Below are 22,341 nucleotides of genomic sequence, written 5' to 3' on the forward strand. Positions count from 1 at the left end.
CAACAGAAGGCATAAAACGATATCAATTTGAAGCGCGAAATATGGATGCCGTTCCAACAGTGTTTGCTTCTAACGACGTGGCGGAGTGGTGGCAGCACCGGTGCTTCCGTTTCCGTTTAAGAGTCGAGCTGGAGGTTGACTCGTCTGACTGAGGTCTTTCTTCGTTTTTGTTCAGTTCCTACAAATAAATGCCGCGATAGTAACTCAAACTCTTCGTTTCACATCCGTCTCCGTTCATTATTTACTGTTAATCCCATTCACAGAGAGTCAGAGTTACTTTATGACAGATGGTTTACCGCGACAAACTCCTTCAGACTCACTACCAGTAATTTTATTTTCCAAATGAACGCTTGCAGTTACAGTCTTTATGTAACATTCTCTGTAATGAAAAGATTCGTCTGCTGCTTACAATTGCTGCTGGGCCTCACCAGCGCAGTCATGACCATACTTCATTGTTTCAGATTCGACACTCTCCCAACCTGGAGCGCCAGGTCTCCATATTTATGTCCCCCAGGAACAGGGTGGCGCCAGTGTCTGATTATTTTACACAATATGTTTCCTTCACTAAGGAAGTTACATTTTCAGCTCAGTTATTCAAGGCGCAATATGTGCGTATGATGGTCTAAGAAATATAAACATTCATTGCAAAAATCCTGTCAGAAATTCATGAAAATAAAAGGAGAATATTCTTGAAGTATTTTCTTATGAGAAATTAGTTATACCCTAATGAAGGATCATGAAGAAAGTTCCATAGGAAATGAGTAATTGAGTTGTCAAAAAGTAGAGCTCGTCTTCTGCCTTTGTGACAACATATCAAACCAACTTCAAGTAAAATAAAATTGACCACATATGTTCTACTTGGCTAATATTTGAAAGCAAAGAACATGTTTTAGCCTACAATTTGGGCGGGTCTTTAAAAAACAAAACACTACTTTCCCGAGTGACCGACTTGAAATAAATAAAACGCACTGGGCCACTTAGTCCAGTTCTCTATTAAGGCTTTGCAATTTGCGATAAATCTATATTATATCTATAACGTAGACAGAGTAAGTCTTAGCTTAATGTCGTCCGAGTTAAAGTTGTTTCCTTATTACGTTGATACCGTCTTCATAACAAGGCTCTCGTCAACTCGTTATTATGTCGACGTTCGTCATAGAGTTTCAGGGAATGCTCGAAGAAATGGATTGCTCGTCAAAGCAAGTGTTTCATGTTGGCAGATCGGGCCGTCATTCACCACTCACTCGCTTCAGCTTTGGCCACCGATTAACACAATATATCACAATAAATGTTGAAAAAAATATTATGATTTATAACTGCCTGTGTTCACTCATACCAAGTGTCGTGATCAAGAATGGTTAAGCTATTTCTCCATTCTTCATAAGTCTTAATGGCTTGGTGCTTAATTAATTGTGCACAGGGATAAGTTTATTTCTTATCTTTATGTATTTATAACTAAGAATATACTAATATTATAATTGCGTTCATATTGTATAAATTTTAATGAATGTTATGGGGGAGGCAAAGAAAACATGAGAAACGTAACATACTTAATGGACAAATTTCTTATGGTAAAAAATTAATCCATCTAGCGTTGTTTCACATAAAGTCAAAGTTTAAAAGAAAATATCCAGTTCGTCAGATGAAGACTTGCCGCGTTTGGGTTGGTAAACCTGTTTCACTTCAGTGCTTGCAGTCGCACTTGGTATGCCTGCGTGACAGAATCCTTTTGTATAGAATTCACCTTTCCTCTCCGTCGCCACTGCCCGCATTTTTCTTAATGTTTTTTACGTTCATGTCTTCGAAGCATCACTATCCGTAATTCTCCTACGGACCCCTTCCATTTCTTGTTTCTTTTTCTCCTAGAACAGTTTCCGTTTTTCACGGTTCGTGAGTAAAATTTCTTTGAACTCGTCTTTCCTCTTTGATTTCTTGCCAGCTCCTTATTCTCTGCTTCATATATGTATTTCTGCACCTAGCTATGTCATCTTGTTCTACGACATCATAAAGTCCTCTGTGCTGTCGGTTTCTTGGTATCCTTGTTCTCAGTGTTCCTATTTCATGGACAAATTATTGTAATCATTTCTCTTCTAACTTATTTCAACGAATTTTTAATTCAAACCGCTTCTCAAAAAGTGTTATTTCCACTTCTTGCTCTTCTCTCAGTAGTTCTCATTTCTTTATCCATTTCTTGGATTTCTCTTTTGTTTCTATTTGTACGTAAGAGTGTTCATGTTTCGACATGCTTGTGTACAACAATATGCATATTCATTCTATAATTTTAAAAATTTAGAACTATTTTATTTTCTGGTTCTAACACTGGCTTCTGTACCGCTGTAACGCCTGGTGATGGATATAATTTAGTAAACAGCAATTCCAAACCAAAATAATAGTTATGTACACAGTACCCCGACATGTTTCTAATGTCGAAGCGTCGCCATCTTGAGTACTTTACTACAAAAATGTTAGTATAAACCATTATTTTATATAATTTCATATTTTTTATATACTAGCGAGGAGAGACGCAGGATCATACATATATAAATCACCTTATTCTTGTATACCGCAAGGAATAATCAATTTTAATTATGGTAAACAAAGGAAATCTCTATCAGACAACGTAACAAGAGACAAAGGACGAATATGAAGAAAGCAGCCTTCTGGGATGTGGGGCCGTGTATATGTGGTGTTGACCGAAGTTCCTCCGAAACGTCGGTTAACACCACATCTACACTGTGCCACATTCCAAAAGACTTCTTTCTTAATAGTAACCGACGTGAAAACCTCAGATCTTAAAAAGAACGAATAGCTTCACAATATTTTTGTGGGTTATACATAATAATGCATACAAGAACCCAAAAACCCTTGTGATATAACAATTGTAGATATATAGCTCAGTTGGTATAGTGATGGGTTATGGTTAGATGGCCTGAGTTAGTTTCCCGGCAGGAGTAAATTTTTCTATTCTACACGGCATCTAGATCGTCTCTGGGGCCTTTTTCGTTTGCGTCCAATTTATTTGGTGATTTGCTTGTCGTGAAAGACGTGTTAAGAATAAATTTTAATTCTGTCCACTTAATGTGGTCCCATGCGTAAGCTTGCACATTTTTAAACCTTCCACGCAACAGGAAACTATGTATTTCTAAAAAGGCACAGAACTCATTTTTACCTCCATTCTAACAATTTACTTTTTAAGTTCATGCAAAATTCGGCTCTGCTTGAGACTTGCTTCTTGTTGGTTCCCTTGTTTGGCTTAACGCTCGGCACTCAAGATGAAGGCAAACCTTCATCCAAAATGTCTGTGAAATTCTCTCGAACTACATTCAGTTACAACCGGAAATACAATACGTTTTGTAATCATCGTTGTGAAAAGTTCAAATCCAACTTCATCAGATTTTTCTCTCTAGCAAACGGCCAGTTAATGAAACGTCCAAGAAATTTAGTTGTTTATTATTGTTGTCACAAACTCATTCGTTCTGTTTAAATTGTCATTTCTAAAAGATCCCGCAGGGGCAAGAGTTATTTCTCTTATCCACAGGTCCAGATTGATTGTGGGGCCCTCCCAGCCTGCAATTCAGTAGGTACTGGGGGCTGATGTTCCCGGGGTTTAGCTGCCGGACAGCGAAGCTACCACTCACCTGATGTTAAGTATTGTGAAGCTATTGTGTATATTTGCACTCCCTCGTGCGTCTTCTTGGCGTTGTTCTTAGTTAACTGAGCATAGGGACCTTCATCTTCACAAAAGATCTTTCAAAAAGAAGACACTAGATTTATTCTTGCAGTCACTATTTTGTCTGTCCTAATTTTTCGACAGCTTTGATGGTTTCAGCGCTTCTTTACTTAGCATGTCCACACACAACACACACGAGGCTTAATTATGTTTCACAGAAACCAGTAGCTACGATTTCAATCAATTTAGTTTCTCCAGAATCGTAAGTTCGGCTTTTTGTTGACAGACGTTAAAAAATAAATTGTCGGATTAGAAACTGACGGGGATAATCTCGATTCTTAATGTAAGGTTATGATGTCTTAGAAAAGATTGTCTCATTCTTACGTCACACCACGGTGCACAGATATTGTATAACGTTGAATGGAGTTGGAAGATTATGATGGATAATGCATTGGTAATGATTTGGAAGCGCAACCATTGGTCTAGAGAGATTTAAGAAAGCCACGAACCTAATCAGTATATGAAGAAAATCGTCTTCTGGGTTTAGGCGCCGTGTATTCTTCGTTTTGGCCGACGTTTCGGAGGAACGTATCGCCTCCATCTTCTGTAGCAGCTACTGCTCTCTGCATTCCAAGCCATTCACCTGCTCTGAAGATGGAGGCAATACGTTCCTCCGAAACGTCAGCCAAAATGAAGAATGCACGTGCCCTAAACCCAGAAGACGACTTTCTTCATAGTCATCGCCGTGAAAACCTCAAAACTTAGTAATCAGTACAGTCGGTAGCTCCGTGTTATGGGAAACTGTATGCCTATTTCTGTAGCTGCGTAATCGCCTCCATGTTCAGGCCAATAGACTTTCTTACTTACATAATATGAGAACCAGTGTCAATGTTTTACATCGTCACAAATTATGTACACAGTTATAACATTCAGCACATAAAACCAACTGTGGTTTCGGAAGAAGAATCTTAAATAATGCTTTTTGTCAACTGACAGGAAGTTCAGTATAAATCGTGGACAATTCCTCGCCTCGCCTGCTGTGTAATTGCGCTGTTCTGGTATGCGCATTGCCGTTAGCACCTTCAGTTTTGCTAGAAACGCTTCGCTGTGAATTCCAGACGCTACTAACCACAGACTGAATCCTGCAATTTACACCAAATATTTGACTGAATGGTACTTTGTCTTATAAAACCGGCTGCGAGAAAATAATTGTATCACTAAATGATTGATATATTGCATTGTACTTGAGCATTTCTTAAAATATACACATACTCGTATATACGCGTTTCTAGATTGTAAAGGGTTCTGACGAAGGTGTATAACACTAAGAATTACTGGCTTTTTGGATTTTGTCCATCGTCCAGTATTCTAGAGACTAGGAAACACAGCGTTTCGGAAACCCTATCTGTTTCCATCCTCATGTGAGGGGGGGAAGACACCTACTTAGTTGGATCTCTTAGAAAGAGGTCATCCAGTAACTGATGTTAGCTCTTTCAAAGAGACCCAATTGAGTAGGTGCCTTCCCCACTCACCTGAAGACGGAAACAGATACATTTTCAGAAACGTTGTGTTCTCTAGTTTTTATAATACCGAAGGATGGGCAAAGCCCAAAACGCAGTAATTCTGGGTGCTACGTTTGTGTGTAATACAATCTTATAAATGCAGCAGTATCGTAGCTGTTGGTTAGAACAGCACCTACTCCATGTTTTCATATATATACGACTTGGGTTTAACGTAATGTATGTAATGGTTTGCATAAACTGTTACACTTTATTCAATATGTCATGACATTGGAGACGTGTAAGTCTAAAACTTCGTTTAAAAAAGGTTGGATTCTTGTCGAAATAATTTGAAAGTGATGTGCCGTAATCTTTTCTATTATTTCTTCTTGTGTTCTGTTTTATTATTGTGGCAGTGATGTGAATATTATTTGGGTGTTTTTTTTTTCTTACGAAATATTGAATNCCTCCTACATTAAGGGAGGAACATAGAGTGAGAGTGTTTAAGAACAGGGTGTTGAGGAGAATATTTGGACCGAAGAGAGATGAAGTGACAGGAGGTTGGAGAAAAGTGCATAATGAGGAGCTTCATAACTTGTACTCTTCTCCAAGTATAATTAGAATGATCAAGTCAAGGAGAATGAGGTGGGCAGGGCATATAGCACGAATCGGGGAGACGAATGTGTATAGGATATTGGTGGGAAAGCCAGAAGGAAAGAGACCATAAGGAAGACCAAGGCGTAGGTGGGTGAACAATATTAGAATGGATCTTAGAGAGATAGGATGGGATGGTATGGATTGGATAGATCTGGCTCAGGATAGGGACCAGTGGAGGGCTCTTGTGAACACGGTAATGAACCCTCGGTTTCCATAAAGTGGTGGGAAATTCTTGAGTAGCTGCAGAATTGGCGACTCCTCCAGAAGGGCTCAGCTCCATCAGTAAGCAATATGGCTATAAGCGACTTAAGACATGATACTTGTTTGACAGGACAAACCAAGTGAAAGCTTCTGATAAAGGCACACGGTCCTGCCTATGTATATTTGCCTTCTGTCGTCACTTATAGACAGGATCTGAGGCACAAGTTCCCTTCTAGCCAGTGGGAACCGCGTAGTCTTTCCTTGGGTTTAAAGCAGTCGGAACGGTAAGCTGATCACCTCCGTCTACAGCGGATATTATGCATATATATGGAGTTCTACCTCGACTCCCCACTCCTCTTTGTACCTCAAAGGCGTGGTTCCTAGTTATTTTTGTTTTGTTATTACTAAAAGTAACCAATATGATTATTATTATTATTGTTATTATTATTATTATTATTATTATTATTATTATTATTAGGGTGACCTTATCATTGGTATAGGCACCACGCTATGACACGGTATGGGACATGGACTTAAAATGCCATTAACTTCTAACCCAGCCTATAAGAGCACACTGGGGGCGCGCGGTAGCGTAGTTGGTTGAGACAGTATGCTACAAGCTGGAAGGTCGGGGGTTCATTTCCCGATGAGTTCACTAGTTTTTTTAATTGACCTAACACTTCCAGTCGCACTATGGCCCTGAGTTCGACGCAGCCACTAACAGAAATGAGTGCCAGGAATCTTCCCGGGTGTAAAGGGCCGTCGGCGGGTAAGCCTGACAACCTCACCGCCATCTGTGAGCAGATTGTCTAGAAGATGTGGGAGCCTCGACGTCTCACAACTTAACGGGCCACCACGGCCTGTTACAGAGATAACTTTACGTACAATTATAATAGCACATTATTATAGTTGATAATAGCGATGCATATCTTCATCGTACTCTTAAAAAATTTCACACGAAAAACTTGATTCGGAATGAGTTTCTACTCCAGCCACAGTATACAGATTCTAGAAATTCCTGAGTAAACTTCCTCAAAAGCGATAAGGATAAGTTCCTCAAAAGAGTCTCTAAATTTAATTATAATGAGAAAGAATAAAAGATTATGTTTATTTGACGAATCTGTTATAACGTAGTAAATATGGCTACTTTATTTCCTTTTTCGGCTTACATCCCCCCCCCCCGTTTACCTGTACTTCCGGGCAAAATCACCGACCATAGAAACTGGCGGTTATTGTTCCTGGATCTATGTGTTCAGGACCAGCTCAGCGGAAGTTTAAGTGTCATACCCTCATGCTGCGTTAGTAACAGAAGTCTGGTTTTGTATGAAAACGCATCATGATGCATTAACAACACGCCTAATCTTATATATCATAACAACATTCAGCCTTAATAAACACACCTGATTTTGTACGCCATAACACAGCGCACAGCTTTAGCAACACACGTCTGATTTTGTATGTCCTAACATGTCGCTATCTTAGAAACACATGTGCGATTTAGTGTGTCCTCACACATCTCACTGCCTTAGTAACACACGTTTGATATCTTGTGTCCTAACACATCTGGCTACCTTAGTAATACACCTCAGTCAAGATAGAGGGTGTCCCTGTAAAGTTTCGAACACAGTATCTTCCGAATGCTATTCTCTAGCGTTAACTGTACCACAAGCCGTCAATAAATTGGATAAACTAAAAAAGAGATACATAACAGTAAATGCTACGAATACAGAAAAATTATATAAATAACAGTTTTTGAAACGGGATTGCAGTAACCTACAATGCCGGCATGAATTCGAATGTTCTTTCATTTGAATTACTGTGATATATTCTGATCACCTTACATTGTTGTCACAGCTGAATGCACTGTGACATAAATAATAAATTATGTCTGTAAAATATTTAGCTACAACTTTAAAAAGTGAGGATATATGTTTGTTAAATACCATAAAACCTCTGTACGCACAGTAATGTCTAAAGAGAAATTTCTGTGGTCTCAAATATTTTCTGCTTTTCAACAAACATTAGTTTGAGAAGAAAGTTTGGTAACAAGTGATATATTGCGATAACTCTGTCTTCAATATTGTGATGACGTGCAGTCTGGTAAAAGACTACAGATATTTCAGAGGAACTTACTGCCTCCATCTTCAGGGTCTAAGAATGAGCAAAACGCAAACTAGCGCCCTTCGTGTGAAGCCACCTGTCGCTCAGCAACCCAAGAATTTCCAAACATTTTACGAGACCAGATAGTTCATTAACGTCTTCAAAACAGCTCTCCACTGGTCGTTACCGTGAGCGAGATTAATCCAATCCATACCACCACATCCAATATCTCTAAAATCAATTTCAATATTAGCCTAGCTATGTCTAGGTCTTCTTTCCTTCTGGCTTTACCACCAATATTCTATGTGCATTTCTCTTCTCCCCATTCGTGCTACGTATCTTGCCCATCTCATCTTCCTTGACTTGACCATTCTAATTATATTTGGCCAACAATGCAAGTTATGAAGCCCCTCATTAAGCAGTTTTCTCCAACCTACTTCTATTTCATCCTTCTTAGGTCCAAATATTCTCCTCAACACCCTGTTCTGAAACACCTTCAGTTTATGTTCCTCCCTTAATGTCAGAGACCAAGTTCCACACTCATACTCGTACAGAACAACAAACGGAACTATAGTTCTATATATTTTAATTTTTAGTTTCATAGACAGCGGAGGAGCAGACAGAATATTCTGAATTGAATGGTAACAAGCATTATTCGAAATCAATCTTCTCTTAATTTCCTCCTGAATCAGGTTTCGATTAGCAAGCAAAATACTACAAATATATTACTAGACTAACTCTTCTATTTTAGCTGTTATTCGCTGGCTTCCCACCGCGGCGGCCCGGGTTCGATCCCGGGTCTGGTCAGTGGACAAAATGGCGCTGGTGCACGTTTTCTCCGAGTACTTCGGTTTCCCCTGCCAATCTTCATTCCACCAATTGCTCCACAATCCCCCTCACCTATCATCTGTGGCTGGTACAATAGGCCAGAAGTGGCCGCAGTACAAGGGATATAGTCCCACCACACCAGCAATAAAAAAAAACTCTTCTATTTTTGAAGATGGAAGCAGTGTATTCCTCTAAAACGGAAATGAACTTTTACAAAAATATACGGTGTTACATATAAAATTATATTCTTCAAGGATAAAATACTTTAATTATCAGAAGAGATCTGTATAGCTGAATAAATTTTTTGTCAATTGAGTTATCGTTGTACCGGCTGATGTCACGCTACTGAGGGCACTTACCTGTCTCTTTATTGTTATCCGCAGCGGTTGGAGTCCTAACCGGCGCGAAGCTGCAGCACCAGTGAGTTCACGTTGTCTTTCTTCTCTTGTCATCAACCTGAGCGTACCACGTGACCTCAAGTAACCGTAATTCCGGTTGCTGTAATCTCCCCTCTCCACCCTCAGCAGGCAATGCTTACCCACAATTCCACACCGGGGGATGTCGGGCGTCGCATTTCATATATGCTTGTTGCTAAATTCCTCTAACTTTTCCTGTTTATTATGTTATTTCACGACTCTCTATCAGCAGACAATCTTATATAGCGTAGAATGAGAAGTGATACAATGCATAACGCTTCAAAACACTTGTTTTAAAATTTACAAACGCTATATCCTGCACATAGTGTGTGTTTACATTCCAGAGCATAGATCCGTTACTAAGCAGTGACTGTAAACAGCTGCCGTTGCTAGGTAATGCCCGCAACATACACGCATACAACGATAGGAGAAATGTGTTTTCTATTTGGTCCGCGTCACAATCTTTGCAATACAATTGCCCGGAAAACACGCCACTATAACAATAGAGGAGCTGTTGTCTGTGTGGTCCGTGCCGAGGAGATATCTTGAAGACAACTGGGGTAACCCAAGCATGAGTCTCAAGGGACTTGACTTCAAGACAAACTGGCGGTAAACTGTCATTCGTAAAGTAACTTTAACTTTGACTGAGTCAGTTACCCCGTGTAGGTGCGAGTTCGCATGGCTCCACTCTATCCTTGCGAGTCGTAGGAGGCGACGAAAAGGGAACCCAGTTCGTGGGGGTATAAAGGGACCACCATGTTGGTGGGGATATAAATATTGGGACTTGTCCCTCCAAGTTGGGGAGTCTAGAATCTGAGACAGTAAACTATGGTCATGAGTCCTGCGGGAATCTGATCCGAGAATGACTGTGATGACGAGGGCCAGGAGTAATTGTAAATGACAGAACCAGCCTCTAGTCAGAGAGGATGTTACATAAGAACCATATCAGTAAGTGTTCAGATGAAAAAATGTACTGATCGTGGGTCTCAAGGGACTTGCTCCAGGACGAAGTGATTGGCGGTAAACCGCCAGTCGTAAAGTATTTTTTTATTGCTAGTGGGGTGGGACTAAGTCCCTTGTACTGCGGCAACTTCTGGCCTATTGTACCAGCTCCAGATGATAGGTGATGGTGATTGTGGAGCAATTGGTGGAATGAAGATTGGCAGGGGAAATCAAAATACTCGGAGAAAACCTACCCCAGCGCCACTTTGTCCACCACGAATCCCACTTGACCAGACAGGGGATCGAACCCGGGCCGCCGCGGTGGAAAGCCAGCTACTAACCGCTTGAGCTATGACGCGCCTCTAATAAAATCTATGAACACAATTGAAGTTTGGTTTTAATAAAAAAAAAGGACACTTTTCGCTAGGACACAAATGTTAAGGTACGTTCTCAAAATTCTAGAGAAGCGCCTGTTGGTTTTACCATTTCTTCCTATTCGTCTGTCCGTAATACTACTACCCACATTGTCACCCCCTGTTACCTAGGGCATGTGTTATTGTCCCACTCCACTAGCAATAAAAAAATTATATATTTTAGTAAAACTTCTCAATATAAAATATAACAAAAATCCAGCCAATGAGAACCGTGGATTTTTTTCATATTGATAGAGGGACATGACGAAGCTAAGAGATTATTCCGAAGTTTTTATCGAACTGTAATGTCAGTAGACCTAAATTAACAATTGGTGGCAAATAACTTCAATGGTACAGGCAGTTTGGAAAAATACATGTAACGAAAATATTTGACCAATCCTAGCCTCGCGTCCTGACGTCTACAGGCGTTCGTTCACGCTGAATACGAACACCTCTTCAACATCCCCCCACCCCCATTGTCAGAGAGCCACACTGACGGCCACCATCTTCTGCCAGCGTCCTGACTTATGCAACACGCCTGCATGCACTTTCTGCGGGGTCATGCTCAGACTCAGGTATATGACGACATAACAGACAAGAACAAAAATACAGAGTGCTAGGCCTTAAAAAATGGTCACGTTCTCCATTGCGAATAATCTTACTAACACAGAAGACAGACAGATCATTGCACAAGTAGAATATAGAAAGAATGAAGACAATTGAGAAGTCCCAGCCGATTACTCTGGCTCCTTTCATGGAACGTGTAAGTGCACATGACCTCTGCGTGGCATTCAACGCACACTTTCCAAGTCCCACAAAAACGAACCTGTATTAGAACTTAAAACTTCCCGAGTTAATGTTCCTCACCCGAAGAGGCGGTGGAGCATGGTGTCATGCTCCGCTGCTAACAAAAGGCAGAGGTTGAATTTCTTGAGCTATGTTCAACTAGGATACGAAATAATTGGTTATTAAATCGTTGATTCTGTCTGGTCAATATTTAACCACCACCGATCCCATGTATCTAATGTACGTTATGTGATATACAACAAAAATTTCAAGCGATGTATGCCTATTATACATATAATCATAATCTGATGCTTCAGAAACCTGTACTCCGCCTAAAGAATTCTTGAAGGCACAACATGCCTGTACATTCAGTATGCAAACTTAGAGAAGAACAGTCCTCTTTGTTCGACGAGATCTCTGGTTGTGTGATTTTGGTTTAGTATTATTTGGTTTGGTGTGAAACTTGGTCTCTAATATTAAGGGAGGAACATAGACTGAGGGTGTTGAGGAGAATATTTGGACCGAAGAGAGATGAAGTGACAGGAAGTTGGAGAGAAGCGCATAATGAGGAGCTTCATAACTTGTACTCTTCGCCAAGTATAATTAGAATGTTCAAGTCAAGGAGAATGAGGTGGGCAGGTCATGTAGCACGAATGGGAGAGAAGATGAATGCATATAGGATATTGGTGGGAAAGCCAGAAGGAAAGAGACCATAAGGAAGACCAAGGCGTAGGTGGGTGAACAATATTAGAATGGATCTTAGAGAGATAGGATGGGATGGTATGGATTGGATAGATCTGGCTCAGGATAGGGACCAGTGGAGGGCTCTTGTGAACACGGTAATGAACCCTCGGTTTCCATAAAGTGGTGGGAAATTCTTGAGTAGCTGCAGAATTGGCGGCTCCTCCAGAAGGGCTCAGCTCCATGAGTAAGTAAGTAAGTAAGTAAGTATTGTTTGGTTTGCCGATCACAGTGGCTGCGCAGTCTAAGGCATGAACTGTCCTCGCCCGCTCGAACGCTGGGATGGTGGTTTCGAATCCCACCCGATGCATGGATCTGTATGCATTTACTCCGTGTTTGTGTTGTTTTGTTTGTAGATAGAGACCTTGCGACGGGCTGATCTCTCGTCTAAGGAGTCCTACAGAATGTGTAAAAAGATCAAGAAACTGAAAAAAAATTGCTAAGATCAAACAGAGGGCTGTAGAGCCATAGATGGATAGATGGACGGATGGACATAAATGTTTTTGGACATTATCCATCGTCTTGTCTATCTAAAAACCGTCCTGTTTATTTTTCAGAACATAGCGTTTCGGAGACTGGATTCTGTCTCTCTACTCAGGTAAAACCTACTCAGTTGGGCCCAATAGATAGAGCTAGCCTCTGTGTCCGGCCACCTATGCCAGTTTCAAGAAGAGGTACATAAACCAAACACAGCACAAACCATCTGCGAGAGCTAAGAAAATATTCAATTATTGAAACTCCACACGTATGAGGCCTTGCACCAGAGAAGTATCTCGAATGAAATCATTTCTGGAAAGAAGCAGTACTCCTTGTCTTACCAACACATGAAAAACAAATAATTTCCACTCCAACAACACTTGACGGTGTTGTAGTCTCTTGACTTCTTCTGTGATGACGGGAGTCAAGATTGGAGAGTTGTCTGCATTGGGTTGACTGACCGGATGGTCCAGCAGAGACATGTGGGCTGATTCGTTGTATTTCTTGTATGTGGTGTCGGACTCGATCTGCAAGACCTTGGCTTCATTCCATCAAATTTTGTGGTCTTCCTCGTATGCATGTTGGGCTAATTTTGATTTCTTTCAGCAAACCCTGTGTCCGGTTATATTTGTGCTCCTTAATGCGTACTTCTAAAGGTCTGCTTGTTTCGCCGATGTAACATCTGCCGCAGTCGCATGGAATGCCAACCGTTTCCATGTCAGAACCATCTTCGAGACTAAACATACCCTCGGTGGGATATTGACGAAAAGTTGACCTGTTGGAAATACACAGCTGACGAAGCAGTGTGTAGCATCCAATGCCACCCAGTCAACCCAGCGTGGACATCTCTCCCATCTGGACCCCCATTATCACAGCAAAATTCAAGAGATTACAACGCCGTCAAGTGTAGTTGGAGTGGAAACTATTTGTTTTTCTTGTGTTGGTACCACAAGGAGTATTGCTTCTGTCCAGCAATAATCAGTCGTGATACTTCTCTGGTGCAAGGCCTCATACGTGTGGAGTTTCAATAATTGAATATTTTCTTAGCTCTCCCAGATGGTTTGTGCTGTGTTTGACTTATGTACCCCTTCTTGAAACTGGCATAGATGTCCGGAGATAGGGAATAGTTCTATTTATTGGGCCCAACTGAGTAGATTTTACGTGAGGACAGAGACAGAATCCAGTCTCCGAAACGCTGTAGTTTGAAAAATAAACAGGACGGATTTTAGATAGAGACAAGAAGGTGGTTAATGTCCAAAAGCATAATATTTGTACCAATGTACCATCGTTATAAACTTTAGATCTTAGACAGATTTGGTATAATCTTATTAAAATGCTTGTATATAGTTCAACCTATCTTCGCCTATTCAGTGCTTTTGGGTGCGAGAATCGTAATTTAATAGTATCTTTCTTTATTTCATGGAACTTTCTCTGATTCCTGTTAAATTTCCCCGTATTACATTACGCAACAATAAGAAGTTGATATAAGCAAAATAAACTAATATTATTTATCAGTTTTTATGATTATTGTGACTGTTCTCAGAAAAGATAAGCACGCAAGGCTTAGTTTCAGTGTACCGAAGACCGCGCCATAGCTCAAGCGGTTAGTCGCTGGCTTCCCATCGCGGCGGCCAGGGTTCGATCCCGGGTCTGATCTAATGGGATTTGTGGTGGACAAAGTGGCGCTGGGGCGGGTTATCTCCGAGTACTTTGGTTTCCCCTGCCAATCTTCATTCCAGCAAATTCTCCATCATCATAATCACCTGGGGCAGGGTACAATAGGCCAATCAGTGGCCACCGTGCAGAGTGGACCCAGTTGGACTCCATCCCCCACTAAGCGAATTCGGTGTACCATAGTCACTGTGGTTTTTCCACCTTAAGTTTATACCAATTTGTAGGCCAAGAAATGTAGGTATTTGTTTCTCTGGTTCGCTTAGCAGTAATGCTGGCAACCTACATTCGGGAAGAGCTTTCTTCGAATCTAAACCACAGCACCAGTTGCCGGGATGAGATTTTTCATGGCCTTCTTCAGTTCCTCTTGACAAATGCCTGGATACTATCTCGGATTAGATTACAAATCCTTTCCTATTCATCTAAAATCCAACAAATCGACACTATATGGGCTTGATACTGACAGCATCATAAAGTAACCCAAAACACTCGTAATTTAGACGCGTAAACACAACAGGAGCCGGTGACGGTAGCCGGGCGGTCTAAGGCATGCACTGTCTTCGCTCGCTCGGAAGCCGTGATCGTGGGTTCGAATCCCACTCAGGGCATGGATGTTTGTGTGCGTTTTTCTGTGTTTGTCTAGAGGTAGAGGCCTTGCGACGAGCTGATCACTCGCCCAAGGAGTCCTACCGAATGTGTAAGATCTAGTAAACCGAAGTGAACGGAGAGTTTCATGGAGGTAGGCCTAGGCCCAAATTGGGGCTGTAGCGCCACAGAAAAAAAAACACAACAGGAAGAGATACCCAGCAACGGGGAATACACGAAAACGTAGATGGGATTTCACGTTGAATATTACAACCACAAAACGGCAGCACGGATATTTCCACTAACAATTTTGAGCACATGATGATGACCATTGTCGACGGAAATGTGTAGTGCAATGTACAGAAACTTTTAAATAAAGCTTAAAATAATGCATTTTGTGATGTAAGAAAATTGTAGGATGTTCTAGAAGGATACATTGCACGTAAGACGGTGAACCAGTGACATTTGTTGAATGTAAATGATTCTTTAATTGTTGTGTTATTATAAACTATATTTAGTTACGTAATTATAATATTGTTAGAAGCAAAGTTTGTGAAGTAAAAATTTCAACAATTTTTAGTTTAACTTTACAGTACCCTATATTTTTCATAGCATACATCAATTACACATGGAAATCAATAGGGAACCAGGTTTTTATCAGTGTAATGTTGGCAACTGTATTCAATTAAGATGTATTTTGTTGGGTTATTTTCACTTATACAATTGAACAAAGGGACCCATACTGATACTCTGTATTGTATGTGGTAGGTGGCGATATTTAATGTTCTTCTTACTGTAAACAGACTATATTTCATATCCAAAAGGCTCAGTTCGTAAGTCAGTTTAATGGTGATTATGTGTGGGAAATGCTGATTAAATACAGTGGTTATGATGTGAACATGGAAGGATACCTCGTATTCGTGTTTTTGTGTGGCTGTTGGATATATGAGAGGCTCTGTACTAACAAAGGTTTCAAAGTTTTGTTCATAAACTACAGCCTATAGCAAATAACAATTTTCACTATTGCAAAACTATGTTTCAGCACATAGTTTCCTCTTAGGTTGTTGTAGAATTACTTGAGATCCTCAGATTACTCTAAGATGCTTCAGTTATGGTATTTTGGATTCAGAAATCAATCTTCTCTGGTATACTATCCCTATATTTTATTGTGTAAAGTATTAATTTCAGTACTATTGCTTGCACATCTTCTATAATATGCTAGCAAAAATAAACTTTCCTCGATCGGGATCTTGTTGTTTTCCTTCTCACCATCTCAGTATATAACAATTAAAACATTAATCATATCTAGTTATGATGAATTCGGTTTATTAGCAAATATGCAAGAAAAGTAACCACTTCCCTATCTCTGGCAATGGGCCCACCATTCGTCCTAGCGTATTAGGTTTCTTTTGTGTTCGATACAACCTCGAAAATTCAGTGCAAATACATTGCACGTACATTCTCATATGCGAGTGACACTAGAAACGACATCCAGTGTTGCTCAATGGACCGTTGCTGACTGCTCAGTACCGGAAGACAAAGCAATCCATCTATTAAATTAATCAGATTTACTGGGGCAGACAACTGTGGGTTGCTGCTTACCGAAAAAACAAGTAGGAAATCCGTCCGGAATCGATTGCTACTCGGTAAACCGTTGTTGGATATTGAATACCGAACAAACTGCTTTGTAACTGGCGAAATGGTGGCCTCTCAAGGTGCCTTTGAAATTACCAGAACGAGCCAGATCAGGACTAAAGGAGTTCGCTTCAAGCGAGGGCTTTCAGCGGTGTGAGCGGCAGTGTGCGGACAGACATTATCTTGCAACATTGGCGATACCTGTCGAGAATAGTACTTGGCATTTGGTTTGAAAAACTGACTTCAACTGGTCCTGAAGCATTTCACTATAGTGTTGTGCCCTTCTATTGGTGGTGTTCCAAAACTGCTCATTGTGCCTCTCAAAAAAAAATTATCTAATTTTCTTCGGATAGTTGAGTTTCGAACTTTTTTCGACTTCTGATGTCGGGTGTTTACATTCCACGCTCTGATGTTTGCTTCCGGGAGCATAATAGTGGATGCACTTCAGTTCCCCAATCACTCACTCACTCATGGAGCTGAGCCCTTCTTGAGAAGCTGTCAATTGTGCAGCTAGTCAAGAACTTCCCAGCATTTTATGGAACCCGCAAATTCATTACCGTGTTCACAAGAGCCCTCCACTGGTCCTTATCCTGAGCCAGATCAATCCAATCCATACCGTCCCATCTTATCTCTCTAATTAATATGGTCCAAGCACCTACATCTTGGTCTTCCCAGTGGTCTCTTTCCTTATGGATTTGCCACCAAATTCCTATATGCATTCCTCTTCTTTCCCAGTCGTGCTACATGCCCTGACCATTTTATCCTCCTTGACTTGATCATTCTAATTGTACTTGGAGAAACGTACAAGTTATGGAGCTCCTCATTATGCAGTTCCCTCACTTCATCTCTCTTCGGTCCAAACGTTCTCCTTAACACCCTGTTCTCAAACACCCTCAGTCTTTCTTCTTCCTCCAGCCCCTAATAGACTTTTAAAAAAGCATCAGCATCGTTACAGTAGCGGTTGAATAGGTCTTGGCAGATCGTCAAACGATTGCCCTTGTGCTCTCCTGCGAATTATTTTGAACTGTCTTTCACAGATGTTATGGAACCGAAGTTGGTCTTGGATGATCCATGAGCAGAGCCATGATTGGTGCGCCGTTTCACCTGTGGTCACCAGTCGATTACCCAGAATCATCACAGGAACATGATCAGGGTCTCCCTCTGAAGTGGATGAGAGCGGGCCTCTATATCTTTCTTCATCAGTGACATTTGTGCTAACATTTTGAACATGATTATCCATTCACACTCTTCTGTGGCAAAGCATTTTTTTCACATTGTGTCGAATGTTTTCCCTGGTTTTGTGCCCCCGTACACTTTTATCCCAGAAAAATATCGTATCACTGAACGTTGCTCTCCCTTGACGCATGCAGTGCTACCATGTTAAAATTTTAATAACGGCACTACAACTACAACTGACCGGCTAAATTAGAAACTATTTCACTATCATGTAGGGAATTTGTGCTTCTATATGCGCGCAAGTAAGTAGTGCAGCCAACAAGACGAGCTTAAAAATAAGTCGTTATTTAAACTTTATGACTCATCTGCGTACTTTTATATGGTCAAGTTCGATTCAGTAAGGGGATTTTACAGGGTGGGCCAGACTCAATTAGGCAGTTTTTGATCATTAATAACTAACCAATCCAACAACACACGGGATAATGGGAAAGTACCTTTTGTTGTCGATAGATGGCAGCATCATACGGTATGCTGTGAACGAGGTCAATACTCTGCCTACTTAGTGCGCATCGAGGAAACATCATGGCCTGTAGACTGTTGTCTATCGAGCAGCGTGTAAAATGTGTGCGCCTTTTCTCAGTTACTAACAGTGTATCAGAAGTCCAGCGCAGGATGTTGGAAGAGTTTGGACCGCCAGCAGTCCACAGGGACACAATCGTCCGAATAAACAAGCAGTTAGATGAAACTGCCAGTGCTTTGAATCCCAAATATCCTGGTCAGCCGACAACTGTCCTAACTGCTGACACACAAGCACGTGTTGCTGCGGAACTGGCATCATCTCCTCAGAAATCGAAGTCTACCCACCGTTTGTCGGCCCTACTGGACATTTCGAGGACAAGTTTGCGGAGAGTTTTGAGTGACATGAAGCTGACGCCATACCATCCACGGCTTATTCATGTTCTTAACGAGGACGACTTCGACAGGCGACTTGAGTTCGCCGAGTTTATGCTGACCAAGTTTCAGGAGAACCCTGACCTTATCCGGAATTCCATTGACAGTGTGAAACATCTGCGTGAGGTGATTGTTCAGGAGTTCAATAAAGTTCCGGTGAATATGTGTAGAAAGGCGTGTGAAAATGTTGCTTTGCGTCTGCAAGCCTGTGTTGACTTAGGTGGTGCCCAGGTTGACCAGCATCTTGAAAATCGATGACTTATGTGTGTGCGATTCCATTTTTGTAACCATTGCAATTGTTAACATTTATCAATAAAAATAACATCTAATCAAAAACTGCCTAATTGAGTCTGGCCCACCCTGTAGATTGATTCTTATGATTTCTGGGATGATATGGACTGGATTGATCTGACACAAAATAGGGACCAATGAAGGGCTTTTGTGAAGACGGTGATGAGCTCTCGGGTTACGTAAAATGTTTGGAAATTCTTGAGATGTTGAACAACTGCCTGCTTCTCAATACGGCCTCAGCTCCATGTAATTAGTTAGTTACCTAGATGCTCTTTTTAAAGGTAGGGGAAAGGCACTTCAGATTGCGCACGTAATGTATTTATGCCCATAAACACATCATTTTTGTGACCCATGAAATTCTGCATTTATTAAACAAGACTCCCGAGCCTCAAGAATACAAAACACATCAAAGGAGTTACAGAAATTAAATGTTTTGTCTTTAAAAACATTCTTTGACGAATGGCAAATGCGCATTCTTAGAGGCACTCTCCTCTAAGAATGCGCAACGTGTCCTTTAAGAATGTGCGTTAGCATACGTAACATTCGAAGAGTCCGAAGCCTTCGTAGCTTGAACAGTCTTCATGCCACCCACTGCATTGCGCCCAGTCCTCAGTAATAGGCTCTTCATAGGCTTCATCACAACCAGGACAGTCAGTTTTCTCTTCTTCTATAGCTGCAGAACAAGTCGACGCTACTGAAGGCTTTTCTGCCTTGTTTGTTATTGCTTGGCCCTCTCCTCGTTGCTAGATGAGCGTTCTTCTACGGAGAGGGAGATAAATGACTTTTTAGACGTTCTCTTCCGCTTCTTCGTCTTCGCTTCCTTCGGTAATGGTGAGATCATAGCAGGTGACACTTGTGACTCCTCAACTATCGCAGGTTCAACTGTTAAGGACACTTCATTACCATTTTCATTGTTCACTGAAACGTGAGTGTCTTCTACAGTGGCTTGATTCTCCTGCACATGGGGCAGAATGTCACTTCTGAAGGTGCAAAGCCTTCATCTGAGAAGACATTCCTGTTAACCGGATGAATTCCCGTTGACTCGAATGCACGTACTGTTATTTTCATGTTTGCCACTCTCTCATAGGCTGATCTGAAGATTCTGGCAACGTTGGTCTGAGCAATTGCAGTGCCAGGATGGTTCACTAGCCACCTGTCAGCCTCTTGGGCGTAGGCTTCCTTCATATGCTCGAAAAAGCCAACATCTGAAGGCTGAAACCTGTGGCTTGCATGCGGCGGTAAAGACAGAAGAGTTATATGATGTTCCCTACAGAAGAGAACAGCTTCAATACTGCAATGGGCGATGTGGTTGTGCAGTATCAGGATAACTGGATCCTCTTTCGTTGGCTTCACGAAGCTGCTGAAATGCTTTAACCACTCTACGAAGAGTTCAGTACTGATAAAACCAGTGTCAGAAACCATTGGCAATGTTCCTTCTGGGGCATCTGTGAATAGTTCTGATTTCATCCGCTTTCTTGCGAGGATCATAGCTGGAGGAACAAATATGCAGCACACTGCACTTACTGTCTGCCCTCTCTCGCCTGATGTCTCTTTGCAGACGATTTTCTTTCTCTTTTGGGACCTTTGGGACACGATTGGGTACTGTCGAGATACCAGACTCGTCCATATTGAATTTACGATGAGCTGGAAACATTTTCTCAGCGCACACTGACCAAATTATTGTGAAATTGCTCACATTGGATTTTGTTGAGTCCAATTGCTCTCCCTAGACTACAGTTCTATGGAGTGCGTGACGTTAGATTTTGCCTCTTGCATGAGGCCAGTGCCCAGTTCTTTCCCGCTAGTCTCCCAGTCCTGTTGAACCTATGTTCAATCTTTTTCTTGTCGGCAAACTCGTAAGCTAAAATCATGAGCTGTTTCCTGGTAATGTCATAGAATCTCTTGTCTAGCTCCCTCAAATGGTCTACCAGTTGCCGTTCCTGCTCAGGAGTAGACACAGGCTTATGACGTCCCAGGGAATTTGGTACAGTTCCCTGGAGTTAAAGCAAGGATATATTATATACTTTACACAGAGTAAATATTGTAAACTTTAGTTAAAATGTAACATAAATAAATAAATAAGAAAAAAATAAAATATTAAATTACTTATTTATTAATAGTGCTCACTTACCAATTTCAATCTACACTTGGTCGTTGACTTACAACCGACTTCCATTCTGACTGACAGGTCGTAAGTCGATCTATTCGTATGTCGGCCATATACTTATTAACAGTGTTTTTTAACCTTTCTAATCTTTTTATCATCTTTATAATTTATTTTTAATAATTTATTATTAATTTATTTATCATGTGCGGCCGGTCCTAAGTCGACGACCAAGTATATTTCTCAAAGTGGGTTCTTTCGTTCCCAATGAAGCAGCTACTTTTGACTTTCACCGTTTTCAGATCTACTTCTAGCTTCGTCTAGGATTTTCTGAGTAATTATCAGTTTCCTGTCTAATTTCCTAGAATATGTTGAACTCATAATGCGGTTGAACAGACGTCTGTAACAAAGAACATCCTAGTTCGAAACCTTTTCTACGAAGCGGTAATATCGCGCACAAGAGCTCAGTCTTACAGGCTTCTAGTACGTAGTTCCACCTTTTCGCCAACAGCTGGCAGACGCCTTCACGCAGGCAAAAATCGAGTTCACATACAAGGTTATATGTTTACCTTGCAACAGGAATATTTATATCCAAGAAATACATTATTTAAATTTTCAAGAAAACTTGCCTTCTTAATATTCAGATTTATATCAAGATTAATGAATTGTTATGCTTTGCTGATAAATCTTTATTAACCTTTTGAAACCTAATGGTTACTATATGCACGACCTGGTTTAACATACTAGAATTCTGCATTCTGCCCACACAGTGTATGTGTGTTTCGTATGGTTCTCACAATAAGCATCGGATATTTCCCAAAACAGCATTAACCGGTTGGTCTCTGTAGCGGAGACGTAATGTGTTTCCTGTGAGGTACGGACTGAATTTTTATGTTTAGTTTGGAAGAAATTCGGTCTTTAAAGGGTTAAACCACGTTCATGATTCATGAAAATTCCTCACACCGTTGATAACTTACTCATGGGCCAGTCAACAGTGCTGCAAACTATAAAAGAATGCCACTGCGCAAACTTAAGCCTTAAATGCCTTTCCCTTACTGCTCAGAAACTTTCTCCAGATGTATATGCCTGAAATTATGCAGCTGAAAGCAGTTCACATATACCCACTTTTGAAAAAAGAGGAAGTTCCTCCGCACTTTCTGGATCAAAGCTGCAATATTCTTCCTAACGTTGAGAACTGATG

The 22,341-nt window shown here is 41.0% G+C and overlaps 1 protein-coding gene across 1 annotated transcript in view; it reads right to left on the minus strand.

Annotated features, from left to right (window-relative positions):
- The window catches only part of LOC111875048, a 30,829-nt gene extending 21,469 nt beyond the window's left edge, over window positions 1–9,360 (minus strand). Inside the window, exon 1 of the mRNA XM_023871082.2 lies at window positions 9,312–9,360. The gene's annotated coding sequence lies outside the window, so the exon portion shown is untranslated. The remainder of the gene's footprint in view (window positions 1–9,311) is intronic.
- Window positions 9,361–22,341: the final 12,981 nt, after the last annotated feature.

Source organism: Cryptotermes secundus, unplaced genomic scaffold (genome assembly GCF_002891405.2).
Source record: "Cryptotermes secundus unplaced genomic scaffold, Csec_1.0 scaffold321, whole genome shotgun sequence".
Classification (NCBI taxonomy): domain Eukaryota; kingdom Metazoa; phylum Arthropoda; class Insecta; order Blattodea; family Kalotermitidae; genus Cryptotermes; species Cryptotermes secundus.